The sequence below is a fragment of the Ochotona curzoniae genome, unplaced genomic scaffold (genome assembly GCF_017591425.1).
Source record: "Ochotona curzoniae isolate NIBS_2020 unplaced genomic scaffold, NIBS_Ocur_1.0 scaffold_4701, whole genome shotgun sequence".
Taxonomy (NCBI): domain Eukaryota; kingdom Metazoa; phylum Chordata; class Mammalia; order Lagomorpha; family Ochotonidae; genus Ochotona; species Ochotona curzoniae.
Genome location: NW_024467122.1, coordinates 16,738,347 through 16,761,934, shown reverse-complemented (window position 1 = coordinate 16,761,934; position 23,588 = coordinate 16,738,347). Strand labels below are relative to the sequence as shown.

The 23,588-nt window shown below is 45.5% G+C and overlaps 1 long non-coding RNA gene across 1 annotated transcript; it reads right to left on the bottom strand.

Moving 5' to 3' along the window:
- Positions 1-227: 227 nt before the first annotated feature.
- LOC121148556 lies at positions 228-19,058 on the bottom strand. The gene is made up of 3 exons (XR_005882567.1): positions 18,741-19,058; positions 2,107-2,177; positions 228-376 (listed from the first exon to the last, which is right to left on the bottom strand). It is a non-coding gene; the product is annotated as an uncharacterized LOC121148556 (long non-coding RNA).
- Positions 19,059-23,588: the final 4,530 nt, after the last annotated feature.

Sequence of the window (23,588 nt, the reverse complement as noted above, 5' to 3'; positions counted from 1 at the left end):
CCCTGCTTAGCTAAATGTTTCATGGAACAATATGTGTCAGCCTCTTGGGATATAATAAATATAGTCAGACCAATGGCCAGCCTTGGTACACACACACACACACACACACACACACACACACACAGAGCAGCCCACTTCTGGCAGCGCCCAGCCCTTCACCAGGGAGATGGTCCCAGGCTGCTGTAACATGCAAAAAATGTCCTCGACGTAGAAAGTTGGATCTAGTAACTTCGAGATGAAGTGCTGTTACCTTCTAGGGACAGCTGGGCCTCCTACCACACAGCAAATGCCCGAGGGAGCCCTGGCAGTCTGCCTTACTCACGTTCTTCTGTTTGTGAGGATTCAAGGACTGCCTGGGCCACATCACCAGGAGTTCCTGAAGCACAGATGTGGGAGGTGACTTGGTGTTGCAGGTTTCCTGCCAGGTACACAGCACACCCCATACTGTAGTCATCACTCAGAGGCTACCATGCTGCCTGTGTGAGTGTGGAAACATCATTTCCAACATCGCCAGCAAGAGGTGAGCAGTAATCCCCCTGAGAGATGAGGAGCATTTGGGGCAGCAGTTAGCTAAGCTGCTGCATTTCATATCCAGAGTGTCTGGGATCGAGTCCCAGCTCCCCTGTTTCCAATTACAATTTCTGCTAAAAGCAGCAGACTGTAGCACAAGTGCATGGGCCCTCCCACCTACCCAGTGAGCAAGGTGGAGTTCTAAGCACATGGCTTCAGTCTGGCACAGCCCTGGCTGCTGTGGGCATTTGAGGGATGCATCAGCACAGGGAAGATCTCTTTGCCTCTCAAAATAAAAATTAATCAATACAAATCCCGTTTTTAAAGAGGAGAGACTGAGATCAGTCTTATGGTACAGTATACTAAACCTCTACCTACAAGGCCAATATCCCATATGAGCACTAGTTCCAGTCCTGGCTGCTCCACTTCCAATCCAATTTCCTGCTATTGTGCCTGGGAAAGCAGTGGAAGATGGCCCAAGTGTTTGGACCTTTCTATACCAATGTGGGAGACCTAGAAGAAGCTCCTGGCTCCTGGCTTTGAACTGGCTTAGCCCTGGATGTTACAGCCATTTTGGGAATAAAATGGCAGATAGAAAATATCTCTCACTCTTCTTCTCTCTCTTTTCTAACTCTCTTAACTTTGTATTTCAAATTTAAAAATGCGTTAAAAATGAAAACTAAAAAGAGAGCTTTTCCCCTTCCTCAGCCATCCCAGGAGCCCAGAATAGAGAAGGTTGAGATGTCCTTTCTGAGAGGCAGACTGGGGCAAACCCTGGGCTCCACAAGCCCTCAGCCCCTGACCACGCACAGTACCAGGATATCCACCACACTAACCTCCCTGCCTCAAGCATAGCGACAGGATGTTCACATATACGCTGTGGGGGGCTGGAAGGGAGACACAGAGCCACTGCCTCACAAGCCAGAGCTATGCCCACAGGAGCCACGCCAACATCCCCAGGACGAGGTGGGGGACATGCAGATGGATTCACCCAGGCCTAGCCATCCAGGGCAGGGTGCCCCTTCTCGGATCTTCTTCACACTGCTGTGAGACTGGAGATCTCCAATGTACAGTCACCCACACCCACAGGCACGTACACACACACACACACCATCCCCAGCTTCTAGAAAGGGAAATTCTCTCTCTTGCCTCTAAACAAGTTACCTCATTTTCTGGCCTTAAAGAAAAAAAAAAAAGCCAGCAGGCTTCCTGAGAAGATTGCAAACCTTATTAGCCACAGTGGGAAATGACGCTTGAATGGGGCCATGGCAGGTGTCTGTGTGCACAGCTGTATTACTTAGCAACACCATAGCCGCTTAGGTTTAATTTCCTAGCTGGCCCGATAAGAAGGGCTGCAAATGTAATTTGTGATGTGCCGCAAGCTTGCTCAGCTTGAGGGGCTGTGACATGAGTCACGTGGTGACCTGGGCCGCTGTGCGGAGAGCTCTGCTGAAGGACAGAAAAAACTCTGAGGTTGGAGCGGGGGCACTGATGGTCTTGGCAGGACACAATTTTCTACGTGTCCAGGAGCCACACTGCCCTTCATTCTGTGTTGGGATATGGGGGTTCTCATTCATGACCAACAGCTTTACTCACCTCTCAACCCCTGTTAGAAGCATCCTGCAGCTTTTGGAAATCCTCATGGCCAAAGGTGCACAGTGGAAACCCTGCAGGATCAGTGGAGGGAATACTGCCATTAACAATAGCAACAAAGTGACAAGCCCCAAAGGGCTGAACACTTAGTATTCTATCTTATGAAGTGTATTATCTCTGCTAGCTTGTCTCTCAATGGCAGGAAGTAGGCGCACTCTATGACCCCTGTTGTTAAGGGCAGCAGTTGGCTGGGGCCTGACAGACAGGAGGGGGCCTGGCCACCTGCCGAATGGGAATGGGGCGTGTCCTGCCCAACAGCCTCCCTGTCCATCAGCAGAAGACAGCACTGCTGGATCTGCCACTTGTCCAGAAGCAGAACACTCACATTCATAAGGGAAGACCCATGAAGTGTTAACCTCAGCAAAAAATTCAGCTGTTTAATACATGTTGAGAACTAAGCCTACTATGCTTACCAGCCAGATTCAGCTGACAGGCCATTGACTTGGGGCCTTTTCCTCATTAGGTCAAGTAGAAGGAGGGTGGGAGTAGGGATTTGCAAGATGGCAAGCTGCCACATGGAGCACCCCCCTTTCATTTTGGGGTATGTGGGTTCAGGTTCCAGCTGCACCCCCAATTACAGCTTCCTGCCTATGTGCACCCTGCGAGGCAGGGGGAGCCAGAAGGGAGGTCCATGTGCTTGGGTCCTGTATCCCATGAGGGAGACCCAGTTGAATTTCAGGCTTCCGGCTTTGACCTGGGCCAGCTCTGGCTGTTATGGGCATTTGAGAAGTAAACTGGTAGGTGGAAAATCTTTTTCTCTCTCTCCTTCAATAAAGCACAGTAAAAATTTTAAAAGGAGCTTTTCATATGATTTAGGAAGAAAGTAGTCATGTTCATTATAAACACAAGGCATTTCTAAAAAATAGTGGAAACTGGAATTAAAAGATAAGTCTATTCTGTTATAAAAAGTTTTGAACTCCATGCATATAATATTCTTGAAAAATATAAAAAAGAAAAACTGAATGGATTTCAAATTATTTTGCACCAGAATAAACTAATCTTTTTTTTAAATTTTAAGATTTAGTTATTTTTATTAGAAATGCAGATTGACAGAGAAGAGACATAAATCTTCTATCCACTGGCTCACTCCCCAAATGGCTACCATGGCCAGAGCTGAGCCAATCAGAACCCAGGAGCCTCTTCCAGGTCTCCCATGTGGTAAATGGTCCCAAGGCCTCGGGGCACCCTCCGCAGCTTTCCCAGGCTCCAAGCAGAGAGCTGGATCAGAAGTTGGGCAGCTGGGACAGGAACCAGTGCCCGTGAGGGATGTCACCACCTATAGGCAATGAGTTAACCAGTTGAGCTATCATGCCAACCCTTAAACTTATCTTTGGACAGCTTTTTCAATCACCTTTTTAAAGCAGCCCTCAGTGGTACCCTCTTGTTTTACATCTTTGCTTCTGTAGGTGCTGGAGTCCCAGTCCCTTGATTGTGCCTCTGGGCTGGGGTCCTAGCCCCTTGATTGTCCCTGTCCATCTCCTGTCACTCTCCGAGGCCTCAGTGACCCACCTTCCAGTCACTTGGGCTCCAGGTCTCAGTGTCATGAGCAGCACCTTCCTTCTCTCGCGCCTCCCACACAGTGGGTCAGCAGGTCTTATATGCTTTATCTTTAACGTTACCCACAAACCCTCCATCTCTCATACTCCCACCACCAGGACCACCCTGGTCTAAGCTGCCATCAGAGCCGGAATTCTGTGAGCTGTCAGCTATCCCTGCTTTCTTATTTACCCCATTACCACTGGAACATTCTAGATGCTCCTGAAAGGCTTAAGTCAGATCCTGCACTTCTCCGCTCAACACCATCCACAGGCTCCCCTCTCATTCCCTGAAGCACAATGTTCTGAGTGGCCCACAAGGCCCAGCTTCCACCTCTTACTCCTGCCCCGCTGCACTATAGGACCTCCACCTCCTTCCGCTGTTGCTCAAGCTGCATTGCATGTTTTCCCTAAGCTGAGGCACTGGGACACTCACTGTTCTCTGAGACTCCCCATCCACAGAACTTCTCCACTCCTGGTGTCTCCTTGCCGTCCCCAACCAGTTAGAAATATCTTCCTGGAGAATTTCTTCCAAAATAGCATTCTCCCTATCACCTCCTTCCACTGGTCCTAATTATCTGTCACTGCTACCTGCTGCATGCTGCTCTGTGGACTGCACCCTCCAGCTAGAGTGCATGTTCCCAAAAGTAAGGGCTTTGCTTTCTTCTCTGCTCTGTCCCCAATATCTAGAACTATGCATAGCACTCAGCCAAACTTTGATCCATAAGTGCTAAACTTGTGACAGAATGAATGACCCACACAGTGTCCCTTCTGATAGGCCACTCCATCCTCTAAGTGGTCATGCGCAACTTGCAACTTGGCCTTGAAGACACCCGGGGGACTGGGAGCCTTCCCAGCAGCTAGCTTCACCCCACACCTCCACCATGACCACACCTAAGAAGAAAGACTTACTAGGATGCCAGCCTAAGAACTAGTTGCCAAGGGACAGGGGACTGTCACTGCTGTCACCCTCCTGAGATTCACCACTTGGGATCTGTGCCTTGTGTTGGATGGATGGACCAACCCACCATTCAGCCAAGGTGATGATTAGTTGTATAGTTCATCTTGATGAGACGTGAAAGATTTTGTATGGTGGTGAAGCATTCTAAACCTTTATTAGGAGACTGGACACAAAGTGATGTACTTAACTATCAGCAGATTTTGTGTATTGATGTCTTGGCCTTATTTTCTTTTCTGTATTTATTTGAACATTTATATATCCTAGCAAAGTAGAAATGAAGGCACTTTTAAAAGTTGATAAACAACTAAATCACAAGGTGAGTTCATGTTGGTATTAAAAAAGTTGAAATCCATCACAGAGAGGCTCCAGAAAGTTCATGGTAATGTGCGTTTTGAAAAAATTATATGTGGATTTCCAAATTTGTGCACCAAAATAAACACATTTTTAAATTTCATTTTCCCAAGGCTTTCTGAGGCGCACTCTGTGGCTCAAGCCCTGAATTTCCTCCACAGACACAAAGGAGAGAACAGGTTTCATTTTAAAAAGTACACAATTCATGAGTGAAGGAAACTAGCAAACATAGAACGCTGTATTGCTGCAATGGTAGCAGAGGGATCATTTTTAATTCTAACACAGAAGTTAAAAATAAAGCCTTAAAATAATTATAATTAGGGCCTGGCACAGTGGCCTAGAGACTAAAGTCCTCACCTTGAACGTGCCAGAATCCCATATTGGTGCGGATTCTAATCCCGGTGGCCCCGCTTCCCATCCAGCTCCCTGCTTTGTGGCCTGGGAAAGCAGTCGAGGACGGCCCAAAGCCTTGGGACCCTGCACCCACGTGGGAGACCTGGAGAAAGTTCCTGGTTCCTGGCTTGGGATTGGTGCAGCACCGGTTGTTGTGGTCACTTAGGAAGTGAGTCATCAGATGGAAGATCTTCCTCTCTGTCTCTCTTCTTCTCTGTATGTCGGACTTTCCAATAAAAATAGATCTTTAAAAAAATTATAATTAAAACTATATCAAAAGTCACATAATACAAATTGTAGCAACAATAACATAAAATGGCAGAAGGGGTTAAAGTAAAGAGGGTATATATGCCATTGAACCTAAATTAGCAGCTTGCAAAAGAGAGTTAAAAGTGTAAGATAGTTCATATAAACTCTAAGGAAATACCTAGAAGTTACACAAAGAAGAAAAGAACCAAAGCATGTTGTTTCAGTCCGAGTAGTTCAGAGAACCAGAACCAATAAAAGATGACAGAGAGAAAGTGAGATGACACAGTCACAGGGGCTGAGAAGTTTCACAGTCTGCCATCCTCAAGCCACAGACGCAGAAAAGCCAGAGGTGGGAATCAACCCAAATTGCCAGGCTGGAGAGCCAGGGGAATGGATAGGATTAAGTCCAGCGTGAGGGCAGATGGTGATATGAAATGTTCCAACTGAAAAAAGCCAGCTGAAATCCTTTAATCATGTTTCTCTGTGTGTGTGTGTGTGTGTGAGAGAGAGAGAGAGAGAGAGAGAGAGATAGAGACAGACAGACACATACAGAGAGAGAGAGAGAGAGAGAGGCACACAGATTCAGACCATGAATAGACTGAATGATGCCCAACCATTCTGGGAAATCCATGCTACTGAGTCCACCCCTTCATCTGAAACCACACCCAGAAACAGCCTCACAGTGACATCCAGAAATGACCTTTAGTCTGGGCATCCCACCATCCAACAAGTAGATATATAAAAATTAACCATCATATGTATCAGTACAAAAACTCTGCAAAGCACAAAAGGGAGAGAGAAGGTAAAGAAGAAATAGACCAAAAATCCCTGTGGACAACAGGCAACAACGAAACAAATGCAATAATAAATCCTTCCCTCTCAATAATTACTTCAAATGTAAATGAGTTAAGTTCTTCAATAAAAGAAGACACAGAGTACCTGAATGAATAAAATAGCCAGATCCGATTATATGCTATCTACAGGAAAGTCACTTGGCATTTAAGGATCCAGATATACAGAAAGTGATATACAGAGAGAGATATGCCATGGAAATGATTACCAAAAAAGAGCATGAGTGACTGTGGTTACTTAAGATAAAATATAATTTAAGCCTGTGGATCAGAATGACATATAATAAGCTATACAGAAAAATGGAAAAGAGGTGGAAGGCTCCAAACATGGAAGAATGGAGGGGAGTCCTTGGGCCTGAGTGCATCAGTTTATACCATGTGCATCTGTTGCAATGCTGTACTGTGGCCCATAAAGATATTCAAACATTATATATTAATGAAAAATGTTTGAAAACTAAAACAAAAACAGACTAATTCAACACTTGTTCCCAAAGACAAGAAAGGTATTTATATTGTGATAAAATGGTCCATTCACCAGGAAGACATGCCAATCATATGCATGGAACATCCAAGTACTTAAATGTCTAAGATAAACATTGACAGAACCAAGAAGAGAGAGCAACATTAATGATAGTAATATTAGACTTCCATACCCCCAATTTAATAATAGATAGAAGATCAAAACAAAAGGTAAACAAGAAAACACAGACATCTACAGAACATTCTGCCCAATAGCAAGAGAATCCACGTTTTACTCAAGCACACAGGGGGAGCTTTCTCTAGGATAGGATAAATGTTAGGTCACAACATATGACCCAAAAAGACTAACTAGAAATAAATAGCAAAAGAAAAACTGGAAAATTGACAAATGCATGGGGAAATCATTTGGTCAAAGAGGAAATCCAAAAGGAAATGTTTAATTTTCTTGAAAATCAGTTATTGCAATCCACATCAACAGAGTGAAGCACAATTATTACATCCCTTTCATGACAAAAAAGAAAACCTCAACAAACTAAAAGCATTTTAACATAATAAAGCCCAAACATTAAACACACAACGCTGAAAGCTCGGTTTTTTTCTCTTAGATCAGAAACAAAGCAAGGATGCTGTTTCTCTTCAATATAATGCTGGAAGTCCTAGCCTGAGTAATCAGACAAGAAAATATGTAAATAAAAATAGATAAATAATAGGCCCTGCACAACAGCCTAGCAGCTAACGTCCTCGCCTGGAACGCACTGGGATCCCATATGGGCGCCGGTTCTAAATCCTGGCAGTCCTGCTTTCCATCCAGCTCCCTGCTTCGGCTTGGGAAAGCAGTTGAGGACGGCCCAAAGCCTTGGGCCCCTGCACCTGTGTGTGAGGCCTGGAAGAAGCTCCTGGCTACTGGCTTGGGACTGGCTCAGCTCCAGCGTTGCGCACACTTGGGGAGTGAATCATCGGACAGAAGATCTTCCTCCCAATCTTTTCTCCTCTCTGTACCTCTGACTTTCCAATAAAAATAAATATAAATCTTTTTAAACAAACAAACAAACAAATAACAGACACCCAAATGGAGAGGGAAGAAATAGAACCATCCTGTTTCAGGAAAGACAATATGCAGAAGATTGTATGAAAAGCTATTAGAGCTAAAACAAATTCAGCCAAGTCGTGAGGTACCAAAATTAATAAACAAAGAGCAGTAGCAATACTATATACTGACAAACAGTAAACTACCCAAAAGGAAATTGGGAAAATAATCCTGACTACAACAGAACCAAAAAATACAATAAACTAGTTTTATTCTATAAATAAGTAAGACTAGAATAAGCTAGTTTTATTCAGTAAACCAAAAAACTAGGACTAACTTAATGAAAACTATAAAACACCAATGAAATAAAAAATAAACAAGTGGAAAGGTACGTATGTATTCAGACTGGAAGTCTGAATACTGTTATAATGTTTGTACTATTCAATGTAATCCACAGATTCAGTGAAATCCCTACCAAATCCCTGAAGTATTCTACAGAAAAAAAAAAAATTTCTTCTGGAACCACAAGCCACAACAGATGGTCAACCTTGCTAAAAGAATGGAGTTGTAGACAGCCAGCCTCCTGATTTGAAAATTATTGCAAAGCCACAGTAAGCAAAATGACGAAGTTCTGGCATAAAGGCCAGTACAAATGTGGACCAGACACATAGAATATAGAGCCATGCTTACAGGGCCCACTAACTGATCTGCAGGGAGGTGGTCAAAAACACACATCCGTGGAATGAGCAGTCTTCAGCAAGTGCTGTTGGGGAAAACTGGATAGTCACATGAGAAAAGTAGAAGAAACCTCAAAATAGATCAGCAGAGACCCAAAACTGAAACTCCTAAAAGAAAAATAGTGGAAAACCTTCATGTGACTTCATCTATAAGACACCCAAAAGTAGAGGCAACACAGATGGGACTATACAAAATTAGATGCTTCACAGGGTTGATGTGGTGGCACACGAAGCCTAAGCCTCTGCTTGTGATGTTGGCACCCGTATGGGTGCCAGTTTAAATACCAGCTGCTCCACTTTTGCTCCAGTTCCCTGTTTATGGGAGCCAGGAACTTCTTCTGGATTCCCATGTGGGTGCAGGGTCTCAAGGTTCGGACCAGGCTCGACTACTTTCCCAGATCATAAGCAGAGAGCCGGATGAGAAGCAGAGCAGCTAGGACACGAATTGGCATCCCTATAGGATTCTGGCATGTGCAAGGTGAGAATTTACCCACTGAGCCATGGTGCCAGGCCCATCTGCCTTTCAAGTAAACAAACAAATAAATAAAATTTATGCTAAAATAAACTCATGCTTTCAATTCAAGTTTCCAAGAACTTTCTGAAGTATATTCCTATTTAGTTGTAACAGTTGCTTATATATTTTAAAGAAGAATCTCTTATTAAATATGTGGCTTCAAGGTGTGCATTTGCAGGAAGCTATTTCAGAAGTGGAGCCAAGACTTGAATCTACAAGTTCTTACATGAAAGCAGCCATTCCAAGTAACATGTCAACCACCAGGCCAAGTGTTCAGCCACTCAACAACTTCTTACTGCAAAGAAAAGGTTTTTTTCATAATATGTGGGAAAACGAATATTACTAACAAGGTAGGAATTAATTTCAAATTGTTTTCATTACAATAAATTCATGGTTTTAATTCCATTTTTCCAAGAATGTTTTTGAAGCACCCTTGTAATTTAAAAAAAAAAAAAGTCCTGATTTAAAAATAGACATTTCTTTAAAACAAGATATACAGATAGATGAACTAACCAACAGGTATATAAAAATCACTGTGACAAATTCCCAGGGAAATATAAAGAAAAACTACCGTGAGGTGTCACCTCACACTGCCAGGAAGCCCACTGTGGAAAACATGCTGAAGAGAAGCACTGGAAAGGATGGGGAGAAACTGAATCCCTTGCAAACCTCCTCAAAAAATTAACACTGCAACTGCCATATGATCTGGCAATCCCACTCCTAGGGATTTGTCCAAAAGAATAGGAATTTCCAGAGGTATCTGCTACCATGCTCATTGCAGCATTAGCCACATTAGCCAGGACTAAGTTTTCACCGAAATTAGTGGACATAGAAAAGGAGGTATATGTCCATACGTACAATGGGATACTATTCAGCCACCAGAAAGTTGAATCACATTATTATATGGATGAACTCAGTCACAGAAAGACAAATATTACACTTAAATGAAGTGCTAAAATAGCCAACCTCCTAGAATCAAAGAATAAAGGTATGCAGCATGGGAAGAACAGAATCAGAGTAAGAAGAAAGTCCTTGATGGCTGGCATAAGGGCTCAACTGGCTAATCCCCTGCCTTGTAGCACAAGCATGCCGTATGGGTGCTCGTTTGGGTCCTGGCTGCTCCACTTCCTTCCAGCTCCCTGCTTGTGACCTGGGAAAGCAGTCAAGGATGGCCCAAAGCCTTGGGACCCTATACCCACATGGGAGACCTGGAAGAAGCTCCTGGCTTCTGACCTTGGATTGGCTCAACTCCACAAGTCATGGCCACTCAGGGAAAGAATCAGTTAATGGAAAATCTTTCTTTCTCCCCTTCTCTGTGTAAATCTTATTTTCCAATAATAATAGATAAATCTTAAAGAAAAAGTAGGAGGGGGAGGAGAGTGAGGTGAAGGCAAAGAGGAGGAAGTACATTGGAAATTTTCCAAATTTTCCCCAAAGTATTGAGAGTTGCCCAGCAATTGTCCATTAAACAGCTCCAGCTACTAGCCAATATCATTTCTTCAACTCCAACCACAGCCTCTGCCGATCACACCTGGGGAACAGAGCACTTGACAGTGAATCCCAGACACGAAGCCTTCGGGCTCCTGTGTGCTCGCACCCACCCACCCACCCTGGGCTCAGATCTCACTCCTCCCCACAGCCATGCTCACACATCACTGAGTGTCTCTGTGCTCCTGTCCATGGGACATCCCTACACCCGCTCTGGATGCTTCTCCCTGGTCTCCGCCCCCACCATAACACCCTCACAGTTGCAGCCTATCTAATAAATCATGAATCTGTTCCCACTTAATAAATCATCATTTTTTATATTTTAAGTTTATGTGGGATAGCATCGCATGGGCATACTACAATTCATCCCCTGTGGCTGAATATTGACTTCAACCTTCGAACATGAACAACTCTGGAAAAAATATCTCAGAAACACAAGGTGTCCACAGTTCCACCTCAACTCCCTCCCTCCCGTCTTTCTGGAAGGGCCACCCTTGACATTGGTCAGTCTCATGGGCTCTGGGGAGATATCCATCTCCTCATTCTTCTCCCTTTCCTTGGCTGACACTGTCTCCAGGTACAAGCTGAGCAGGAGTTGGCTATAACTGTCTCCAGCCTAGACCTCTCCCCTAACCTTGACGCCTCCACTTGCGTGTCCCATAGGACTCAACAAACCTGTTGGGCACTGACATCTCTACAGCCTGCCCTTCTCACTCACCTCCTTCCAGATGCCACTTCCTGTCACATTACCTCCACACCTAGGGTTGCTATGACCCTCAGACATCCAAGCACCTAGACTGGGCATTGTCCTTCACCCTTGTGGTCAAGCACCATCCCCACTTCTTAACCGCCCCAACATTGCATTGCAAGGGCCTCATCATCCCCCTTAATGAACGTAATAGTCCCTGTTCCCCTGCCCCTCCAGCTGACTGTGCATCCTCCAAGTCTCATTCTATTCCTAGCTTGCGAGCCTTTTAGCAGCTTCACAGGGCTTTGGGACCAGCCCTGGAAAGCCAACAGGTGCGGTCCTCCAAGAATGGAATGCCTACTCCTTCATCCCTCTCTCACCACTACTCTCCCTCTCCACTGTGGGATCCCCACACATGAGTGCTGATTATCCCACGTGCTTCCAATTCGGACAAAGACAGGGACAGTCTCCTTCATCTTTATAGTCCAATGCCCAGCACAACGAAACCTAAGGGCATCAAGCCTTAGTGAAGGGAGATTTGCATCCTTCCCACTCACAGCAAATGCTGTCGCAAGGGAGGAGGCCTGAGTACTGTGTGTTGGGCCGGCTTCTTGGGGCATGCAGGAGCCGGCTTCCCAGGCTCCCCTGGGCTGCCCATCTCCAGGTGGAGACAGGCTTTAGCATCCATGAGGTTTCCTTTCGGACCAACCCCCTCTGAAGCTCCTGGGGCCAACGTGCCCAATCCCACTCTCATGGAAGGAAGCCCAGTCTGTGTATCTAGCACCTCCTGTCTAATTTCCATTCCTGGTCATAAAGTCCCTGGTAAAGAAGCGTGTACCACAATAGAGCTTCATTCACAGAGCTACTTCTATTCTTAGTTAAACCCAAGAGGCGGGGGAGAGGAGGGTGTATGCAGAAACACAGCTTAACTCTTTCAAGCTCACAGGCCCCTGAAATCCCTCCAGGGCACTGTCCCCTAGAAGAATCGATACTGACCACTGCTTGTAAACACTGTCCCCTCCCCTGTCCTCCCTAAGGGCTAGCTTTTATGGCACAGCAAGTTAAGCCGCCATCTGTGAGGTCAGCATCTTGGCTGGTCCACCTCCAATCTAGTTCCCTACAGATGCATCTGGGAAGGCTGCAGTGATGGGCCAAGTGCTTGGGCCCCTGCTACCCACGCAGGAGATCTGAATGGAGTCCCAGCTCCTGACTTTGGTCTGTCTCATGCCCAGCTACTGTGGCCATTTGGGAAATGAACCAGTAGATGGAAATTTTCATTTTCTGCCTCTCCTCTCTAATTCTGCCTTTCAGATAAATATTAAAAACAAAAAAAAACATTTATTTTTATTGGAAGGGCAAATTTACAGAGAAAAGGAGAGGCAAAGCGACTACAACAATGAACTGAGCCAAACCAAAGTCAGGAGCCAAGAGCTTCTTCCAGGTCTTCCACACAAGGGCAGTAGCCTAAAGATTTGAGCCATCCTCCACTGGCTTTCCAGGCAGGGAGCTGGAAAGGAAGTAGGGCAGCCAGAACACAAACTATAACGCTCAAGAACATTTCAAATAGTCAGACAGCCCCTATTGCTGACACTTCACTTTGCTGCTCCCTGGGTGTTGATATAGTTTTCACTTTTAACTAAGCCAATGCAAGCAGCTAATTTTGTTAAAAACTCAAATTTCAGGGTCGGCACATGAATAGCTCGCTGAGTCACCTGTAACACCAGTATCCCCGTATAGGCACTGGTTCCCTGTTGATGTTTCTGGGAAAGTGGCAGAGGATGGTCCTTGGGCCCCTGAACGTACATCGGAGACCTAGAGGAAACTCTTGGCTCCTGACTTTTGATCTGCCCACCTCTAGCCATTGTGAGTGAGCCAGCAGATGGAAGATCTGTCTATATCTTTCTCTGCCTTTCAAAAAGTAAATCCTTAAAAAAATAAATAAATAAATAAAAAGTGTCTCCTGGCTGCTCTTTTCAGGAGTTACTTATCTAAAAATTGACTTGAATTGCGCTTCCTTTAACTCACACCTGCCAAGGTTGCGGTTATCCCAGACAGTGAACTTCAACTACACCAGGACTATGTGAGGCTTTCTCACCAGGTGCAGGCACTTGGCATAGTGGTTAAGGTGCTGTGTCAGACACCTGCGCCCGCTCAGCCCTGAAAGGCACAAAGGGGTAGCCCAACACCTGGGAACCTGCCGCCCACTCTAACTTGGCCCAGCCTTGGCTGGTGCAAGCATTTGGGGAGTGATCCCTGTGCCTGTTTGTTTCTGCCTGTCTTTCAAATAAATTCAAACATTTGAGAAGAGTTCTTACCACAGAGACCAGTGGTAATTCATGGGTGTACTTTTAGCTTGTACTTCTGTTTCATTGCATGTATTAAAAGCTTTAGAAAGGGAACTTCACATCTAAAAACTCCCAGAAGCTCTAGTTCTCCAATAATAATCTTACCCAAGCACACTGCAGACAGCCAGCACAGTTAACAAGCCCCTAACACTGATTATGCAGCACAGCTGTCACTTTTCCTAAAAAAAAAAAAAAAAAAAAAAAATTTTTTTAAATTGGAAAGGCAGATTTACAGAGAGAAGGAGAGACTGAAAGAAAGATCTTCCAACCACTGGTTTGCTCCCTAAGTGGCCTCAAAGGCTGGAGCTGCGCCAATCCGAAGCAAGGAGCTTCTTCTCTGTCTCCCATGCAGATGCAGCGTCCCAAGGCTTTGAGCCATCCTCCTCTACTTCTTTCCCAGGCCACAAGCAGGGGGCTGGATGGGAAGTGGAGCAGCCAGGATCAGGATATGAACCATTGTCCCTATGGGATCCTGGCACATGCAAGGCAACGATCTTAGCCACCTGGCTACCACAATGGGCCCAAGCACAGCTGTCACTTTAAAAATAAACTGCTCATGGGCTCAACGCCCTAGTGAAGTAGGCTAAGCCTACCCATTATTCGATATGGTGTGAGTCTGAGTCCCAGCTATTTCACTTCCAATTCAGCTCCCTACTGATAGCCTGGGAAAGCTGTGGGGAATGGCTCAAGGCCTTGGGCCCCTGCATCCACCCAGGAGATCTGGAGGAAACTCTTGCCTCCTGACTCAATAAAAATACATTGCTCACAAGGACAGGAAGTCAGTTCTGAACTGCCTTCGCACATCGAATGCTTCCCTGCAGCTTTCCCAGAAGGCCCAGCTCAGGCCTTTTGCCTCCAACCCTAAGGGAAAGAGGAAGAAGAAAAGGGTGGGCAGATATTGTACATCCTTCATTTCACCTTTAAGACCATGTTCACAAAACAAAGATTCTCCCAAATGCAAACCCAGACCCCATCCCCACGACTCCAGGCCACCCAAAGCTTTCAACGAGGTGCTTGCTGCTATGGTTTGAATATGTCCCCCCGATTGCATGTACAAGAAACTTCATTCATACTTGGACGGTAGGCAAAGGGGGGACCTCTAGGGAGGTGGACAGGAGGGGCTGAAGCCATGAGGGGACAGTGCCTACAGGAGGCTGCATCAAGAAGGGGAGAGAGACCAGAGCTGACACACACTCTCTCCTGTCCAGCCATGACACTGCAGGGAAGCCCTCGCCAGACGCTGGTCCCAGTCTGCAATCTTCAGTTAGATCAATAGCAACAGACTAAGACCACCAAATTCAGGAGGAGTATCAATGAGAACCAGCTACATGCTCCTGCCCAATCTCAGTGTCATAAACCCAAGAGATCAAGGTTGCTGGGGACTCAGAATCTCATCTGACAGTTCCTAAAAACCAAAACCCAGTTTGGTCAGTACACACACTTTGAGTTTTTTTTTGACTGAGTAACACAGGCATTCTGACTACAAACAATGCAGTAAAAGGGACAGGCATTGTGGCACACAGGGTCAAGACACCACCTGGGGGTGCCCACTGCCCACAACAGAGTCCCACCTCCACATTCCCGTTGGGGTTCTCACGAACGCACCTGACAGCAAATAACGGCGCAAGTACTTGGGCTCCTGGCATCCACATGGCAGACCAGATGGAACTCTGGTCTGGCTCTAGCCTGGCCCAACCCTGAGTGCTGTAGGCACTTGGACGACCCCCTCACTCTGCCCCTCTATCAAATAAATAAATAAATAGTTAAAACTTGAAAAAAGAATGCCACAGTGAAAACCCTCATAGAAAAACCTTACTCTTGCACATGTGCAAATATACAGAAGACACAAAGGTAGCACTGCAGGAACAAAGGATATAAACACTATTTGCTGATCAAGTGGCAAACACATAGACCCAAAACGATCTTTCAGAATCTGATCTTGCATAATGCTCCATCCATGATTTCCAGATCCAACATATGCACAACTCTATGGCTAACAGCAAATTGCATCTTGTTTGTGAATTAATTTTCCAAGGCAAACTGGGAGTTGATTTTTCATAAATTATATTCATGATCAAAGTAACTCCTCATGCTCTATTTGTCCAAGGACAATCACCTGTCACCTGCCTCCCACCGTCACACCACTGCTTGCATACCCTCTAGTTCAAGGTCACTCTCCACACCCATGTTTATAATCTCAAGTCCAGCTTTAGGAATGCTCTGCCTTTAGCAGAAATGCCAGTTCTATCACGCACCTTGATTTCAGGCCGTAAGGGAATTCTGATCCAAGAAGAGGAGCCAGCCTGCGTGTCAGGAGGGCTTATGCAACACTGATCATTAACAAACACAAACATTGACTCTGAGGGGGAAATTGACAAGTACCTGCTCCCAGACCTTACTTCCACTTAGAGAAAATATAATTATTTTAATTAAATGGTCTTTAGAAAAATTAAACATCATTTGAGTTAGATTCCTCTTACAAATGACTCTTCCCATCTTTCCTTGGCAAGAAAACTCCATACTACTGTCTGGCTGGAGGCAGACATTCGGGCACTTTCTGAATTTGGCACCCTGGGTAGTTTGATTGTCACTGAAGGTACAGTTTGAAGGATTAGGCAAGCAGTTAGATCATATCTGTCCCATTTGTTCTGGGAGACTATGTGCCATCTCCTCGGAGACCAAAGGTTGAGAACAAATGTATTCAAAGACTTTAACACAAAGCTAGAGAAATTTTGTTTACCTACTAATATGTTCCATTTATAAAACATCCTGTTGGGGGAGGAGCTGCAGTGTGTACCTGGGGTATTTTTCAATGCAAAGGGGCTGAGATGGAGTGGGAGGTGATAACCAACAGGGAACCCTGTGGTGCAGTAACTGCTTGGCCTCTCAGCTGTGGTGGGAGACACACAAACCCACACAGGTGCCACCATCATACAGAACATAAGTGAGTGGACACAGCACAAGTAATGATAATGGAGTCTGGCCAAGTCTGAATAAGATCAATGATGGCATTGGGTCAGTATCCCAGATGCAACATTGCATCATAGTGTTGCTAAATGCTAGCACTGGGAGAAATGTGGCAAGCATGCCCATGAACTCTGCGTGGTGCTTCTTACGCTGCACATGAACGTACCACTATCTCCACAAAATGTTCAGGGTAAAAAGCGTGAACCCACCAAGATAAATGAGGTGCAAAGGCATCCTAGGTAAGAGAGGAAATTAATTTGTGGGCTATAAAATTATAACCACCAAGGCAACTAAGATATTAAAGGTCTCCTCTGGCTGGCAGAGGTTGAAGGGAGTGGTGGAATAGTTCTTCTGTTTTGTGTATTCTCCTTCTGAAGCAGAGGGCAAGAGAGAAAGGGGGTGATCCCTCCCCAATAAATCCATCCCCTTAACTCTACCCTTTGAAAACCCAGATGTCTACCACAGCGTATTTATAGTAACAATCCACTGGAAACAAATAACCAATTCATTATAGTTATACCATGGAATGTATCCTAGAATCAATTTCTAAAACCTGCAAGATAGGATACGCCAGTACAACATACCAAGGTAAGCGAAGGAAAGCGGATGTGCACTTTGGATTCTCCAACCCTCTCAATAGTTACACAGTGGGATGAGGTGCTGGTGAGGGAGCAGGGCAGAGAGTGGAAGAGCAAAGGTGAACTGAATAATGATGAACTGCAAAAAGAAACTGGAAATAACTTTGTTCAACGCCAAACAAGTATGACATACTAGTAATCCTTCAGAATTCTGGAGGCATGGTAGTGAGTTGTTTAAAATTCCTCACCCCTTTATCCAAGAGTGATACAAATGGAAGCAAACAGAAAAAATAGCATAACCTCTGGGTGCATTTTCATTTGCTATTCCAGAAGTGGCAAAAAAATTATTTATATAGCTTAAAAATGGGAGCAGTGCTGTGGAGTACTAGGCTAAACCTCTGCATGTTGCAGGAGTATCCCATGTGGGAACCAGTTCAAAGTCCTGAAAGAGGACCCTGGTTCCACCCACTGCCACCATCTTGGTGGAGGGAAGCTGGAGGCACAGGTGTAAGACTCTCCCAGCCATGCGGCTGCAACGGGGGAACCCAGGCTGAGTGGCCTGGGCATCAATGGTGCCAGATGAGGCCCACAGGTCGCCCAGCAATGCTTTCTGGAATCCTGGGGGTGTGAGAGATGGCACAGGTGGGGATCAGTAAGGACCAGTAAGGTCCAGGTGAGGAATAACTTCTCTGAAATGTCCATGGGCAAAGCCACTCTACTTGAAGGGCTATTACATGAACTCACTAGAGTGTCAGAAAAGGGAACAGGTTCTGTGAGGCTGGGTCATGAAGTCAACAAATACGTGAGTGAATCAGGTCTGGGGGTAGAATCAGCAGGACAATATGTGGGCTCACCCTTGTAGAACAACAATATCCACTGGCATGAACAAGTACTGTGGCTGGGAATAGGCCTGGTTGGGGAGCTAGGCGGACACCTAGGTTTCTCATCAGTGAATGAGAATGCCAGAATCAGTATAATACCCTGACTGAACATGGCTTCAATCTCCGTTGGCATGAGTTGGCCTGTGTCTGGGGATGGCCAGGCTGGGCTAGACTCCAGCACCCACTGGTACTCATGAGTGTCAGGGTGGGTGTAGAATAATCTGGGCTTGGTTTCAGCTCACACTGAACCATGTGATAGCTGTGTCTGGATATGGACACAATGGATGGGCTGCAACACCCAACAGTAAGAACCAGAAAGGATATGGGCCAATTGGGCAAGGACACTATCCCTGCCAGGTCAACAGGTAGATTAAATCAACCTGGGCCAGAGACCCACCATTATGCACAAGATCTGCCAAGGGAGGAGACCAGATAGAGGAGTTTGGTGAACTCCTTTGTTAAGTTGCAGTTCCTGCACTTGAGCACACAAACCAAGGCAAGGAGCAGCCCAACCCAGACCAGGTTACCATACCTGCTTGCATACATGTGGGTCAGGTCAGGGCGCGTGTCAGGTTGGGCCAGTCCATAACATCCAATGGCAGATCCAAGAACCAGGATGGGGTGCAGGAGGGGCCAAGTCAGGCCATATCACCAGCCCGTTCACGCTCAAGCTGGGACTGGGGGTTGATCTGCAGCTGAAGTACACACTGGTGGATGTTGAGGAAAGATGAGCCATGTCACTCTATAGGTGGTAGGGGTCTGGTCCATGAGCCCTGGGGCAGGGGAGCAGTTCAGCTTGACCCTGGGTCTCCTGGTTCCAGATTCCAGGGTCCACCTACATAGTAGAGGTTGGGTCCATGAGACCCAGGAGTGGGGGGTCAAGCAGGGACTGGGTCTCCTGAGCCAGGTCCTTGGGCCTGCCTGTGCAGTGATTGCTAGATCCGTGAGTCCCAGGGATAGAGGACCCAGAGGGGCCTGGGTCTCCTGGTCCAGGTCACCTGCATGCTGGGGACCAGGTCCATGAGCCCCTGGGGTCTGGGGCCCAGCAAGTCCCATGTTTTATGGCCCAGGTCTTGGACCCACCTGCACAGTGGGTACTGAACCCATGAATCTCAGGGGTGAGGGCGTCCATCTTGACCCTGGGTCTCCTGGCCCAGGTCCTAGGGCCTACCTAAATAGTGGGTGTCGGATCTGTGAACCCAGGGGGTGGGGGGATTCCATGAGCCCACCTAGGAGAACTGGTCCTCCTCAATGTAGAGAATGGAGTGCTGGATGGCAGACCATGGTGCACATGGGAAGACATGGCAACTCACTGGAGCCTGCAGAGGACATTTGGTACTACAGCAGAGAATGAAGAACAGAACATATGGACAATTACCCATGATAACAATGACAGCAAATATCTGGGCAACTGGAGACTATAAGGTCGATGGTATCAGCCAATGGACACTGAAGTAATTCCTCATCTCTGGGTGAGATTGACAGCATTTTGAAAGTACTGAATCCACTTGGGCAGAACCTTTGGAAAATGTGCCACTGTGAGCCTGGGTTGATATTGTTCGGCCTTTACCCATCCTTGGGTACTGGGATGGTGAGGGGGTTGGGCATGGCCTATCCGCTTATCTCTCCCCTCTTCTCTCTCTTCCCAAGAAATGGGAAGAAGAAACAGAAAGTTTGGAAACAATGACCACACCCATTTCTCCCTAACACTAGATCCTTTTCACCTTGATCAACTATGTAACCATCATCTAAAATTTAAAAAAGAGAAATTTAAAAAAAAACGAGTCCTGAAAACCATTTCCCATCCAGCTCCCTGCTGATGTGCCTGGGAAAGCAGCAGAGGCTGGCCCAAGGCCGTGGGACCGCTTGGGAGACCAGGAAGAAGTTTTGGACTACTGACTTCAGATTGGCTCAGCTCCAGGTGATGCAGTCACTTGGGGAGTGAATCATCAGATGGAAGATCTTCCTCTCTGTCTCTCCTCCTCTCTGTATATCTGACTTTGCAATAAGAATAAATTATAATTTTAAAAAGAGAGAGAGAAATTAAAGAGAATTTTTGAAAAGCTTTACAGTCGTTATTTCTGAGCCTCACAACAAGGTAACCAGTCTATCTTTATGCTTTATTGCATTTTCTAAGTTTCCTATGATGAGAAGTGCTTTAAAAAACACGAGAAACACAAAAGTAGGATAGGACCAGAAAAACCAGAGCAGAGGAGTGAGTGATTTATGTGTGGATAATGGCAGTGCTGATTACATTAATCTGGAGCCAGGCCCTTTTAAGGGCCACTTTCCTCTCAGACTTATCAGCAAGCGAAGCAGCTGCTGGCTCCAACTCTTCACAGTGACCCTCTGGCTGCTCTGCTGCCCGCAGGGTCTGGCCACAAGGCTGCTGGCTCTATCATGGCCCCCTGCCTCTGAGGAGTTGAGTTCTGAGCTAACAGCTTTCATGCAGTGAAACCTTCTACATACAGGGGGCCATTCTGTTCACAACACAATGACAGATTTTGAACAGGTATTGACTGGGTACAGGCATACCATTTCCAAGCTTTCTGGGTGATTTGGATGGGCATGTGTGGTCAGGTTTAAACATGTGTAGCTCAAACCTAAATCATATAAAAACATGTATATAAAATACCTACATGTGTGTTAATTTGCTTACATATCCCTTAAATATTTCAGAAGTCTATGTGAAGAAGGTGATGAACGTTGGCTTTGGAGAACAAACATCAGTTCAAGTCACAACTGCTCCGTTTTTAGTCCTGCTCTCTCCGCTAATGGCCTGAGAAGCCAGCTGAGGATGGACCAAGTACCTGGACACCTGTCACCCACATGGGAGATCCAGACGAAGATCCTGGCTCCTGGCTTTGCCCTGGTCCAGCCCTAGCTATTGAGGACACTTGTGGAGTAAACCAGTGAATGGGCAATCTCTTTTTGTCTCTCCCCGTTTCTCTGTAATTCAAATCTTCAAAATTTCTTAAAAACAAGAAAGTTTGGGCCCAGTACAGTGGTACAACAAGTTAGTCCTCTGTCCTGCGGCACCTGCATCCCACATGGACACCAGTTTAAGGCTTGGTTACCCCCACGTCACAATCTAGCTCTCTGTTAATGGCCTGGCAAAGCAGTGAAGGATGGCCCAAAGCCTTGGGACCCTGCACCAGTGTGGGAGACCTGGAAGAAGCCCCTGGCTTCAGATCAGCTCAGCTCCAGCCACTGCAACCATTTGGGGAGTGAACCAGCAGATAGAAGAGCTGTTTCTTTTTTTCTGTCTCTTCTTCTTTCTAACTCTGCCTTTCAAATAAAAAACAAATAAATCTCTCTCTAAAAAGAAATCTACTTTAGTACAAGTGAAGTTTTTGAAAACCATGCATGGAGGGCCCAGCAGCATGGCCTAGAGGCTAAAGTCCTCGCCTTGAACATGCCAGGAATCCCATATGGATGCCGGTTCATGCCCTGGCTACTCCACTTCCCATCCAGCTCCCTGCTTGTGGCCTGGGAAAGCAGTTGAGGATGGCCCAAAGCTTTGGAACCCTGCACCTGTGTGGGATACCCGGAAGAACTTCCTGGATCCTGGCTTCGGATCGGCATAGCATCGGCCATTGGGCTCACTTGGGGAGTGAATCATCAGATGGAAGATCTTCCTCTCTGTCTCTCCTCCTCTCTGTATATCTGACTTTCCAATAAATAAATAAACCTTAAAAAAAAGAAAACCATGCATGGAAAACAATGTATTATGAAAAAAACCTACACACCAGATAAATTTTGTTAATTCAATTTTCCATGATTTTTTAAGTACCTTTATATCACCCATTCAAGTAAAGTATAAAGGAAGGAACAGAAACCAAATTTTAAAAGCAGATGATGGGCCCGGCACAGTAGCCTAGTGGCTAAAGTCCTCACCTTGCATGTGCCAGGATCCCATATGGGCACTGGTTCTAATCCTGGCTACTCCGAATCAGCACAGTTCTGGCCATTGCGGCCACGTATGGAATGAATCAACAGATGAAAGATCTTCTTCTCTGTCTTCTCCTCTCTGTGTATCTGATTTTAAAATAAAGCAAAAATAAATCTTTAAAGAAAAACAGATTTGCTTTGTACATTCAGCTCACGCAGATCCACGTCTCTTGAGCCCAGGTGTTCAAGGTTCTATGAAGTGGACACTTTTTAATTTTTTTATTATTTATTTTAAGATTTAATTATTTTTATTGGAAAAGTAGATTTACAGAAAGAAGGAGAGACAGAGAGAAAGATCTTTGATCCACTGGTTCAATCTCCAAGTGGCCACAACAGGTGGAGCTAAGCTGATCTGAAGTCAGGAGCCAGGATTTTTTTCTGTGTCTCCCACACGTGTGCTGGGACCCAAGGCTTTGGGCCATCCTCGACTGCTTTCCCAGGCCACAAGCAGGGAGCTGGATGGGAAGTGAAGCAGCCGGGACACCAGCTGGTGCCCATATGGGATTCCAGCACATGCAAGAGAAAACTTCAGCCACTAGGGTACTGTACCCAACCCGAGTGGACACACTTTTTTTTTTTTTTTGCAGATGTTTTTGTTCAAAAAACTTCAAAGAAACTATCTAATGACATTAGAGAACATGAGAATTAAATGTCACCGATCTCACATTCTGATAGTTTTAGAAACCACTTCCTACTTCAGAGTCACACATACGACCAGTAGGAAACACACAAGTCAGCCAGCACTTCTGGTTTGCACATAAGTAAAACAAGGCATTTCTTAGTTTAGCAGTTGCCCAGATCCCTTGGGAGCACAGATTAGTGACAAACCTCTCTGTAACACCTTTTTATGCTAGGTGGATTGTGTGCTATGCACATAAATTATTAGGAAAAATCTAAAAATTTTGCGCATTTAAAGTTACTCTGACTGCTATAGTCAATTCGGGAGAGATTTCATCATGATTAGAGTGATTGCCAGCAATTCAGGTCTATTGAACTATCAAAACCTCTTCAGAAATTCATGGCATTGTAAATTTCTATTTTTCTTCCTGTTGTTGATTTTGTATTGTGACTTTTCATTTAAGAGGGATGTGTAGTGACTGTGTAATGGAGACTGTCATGTCCAGAGGTGAGGATGCAGTGCAGTGTGCATCTCTACTTCCAGGTCAAAGATGGACGACTAATGAAACTATTAGCTGTACTTGACAATAGGATGCTGGACTCTCTGTCATTGTGCATGCCCGCAATGATGAACAGGTGACTGTTCAGGAACAACTGTGCTATAGTAATAATATAGGGGAATTCGGTGGGTGGGGAAGGAGCAGGGGAAATCCCAGGGCCCATGAAACTGTATCATAGGAAGATGATAATAAATTTAAAACAAGTTAAAATAAAATTTAAAAAATTAAAAATAAAGTGACTCTGAGTAGTA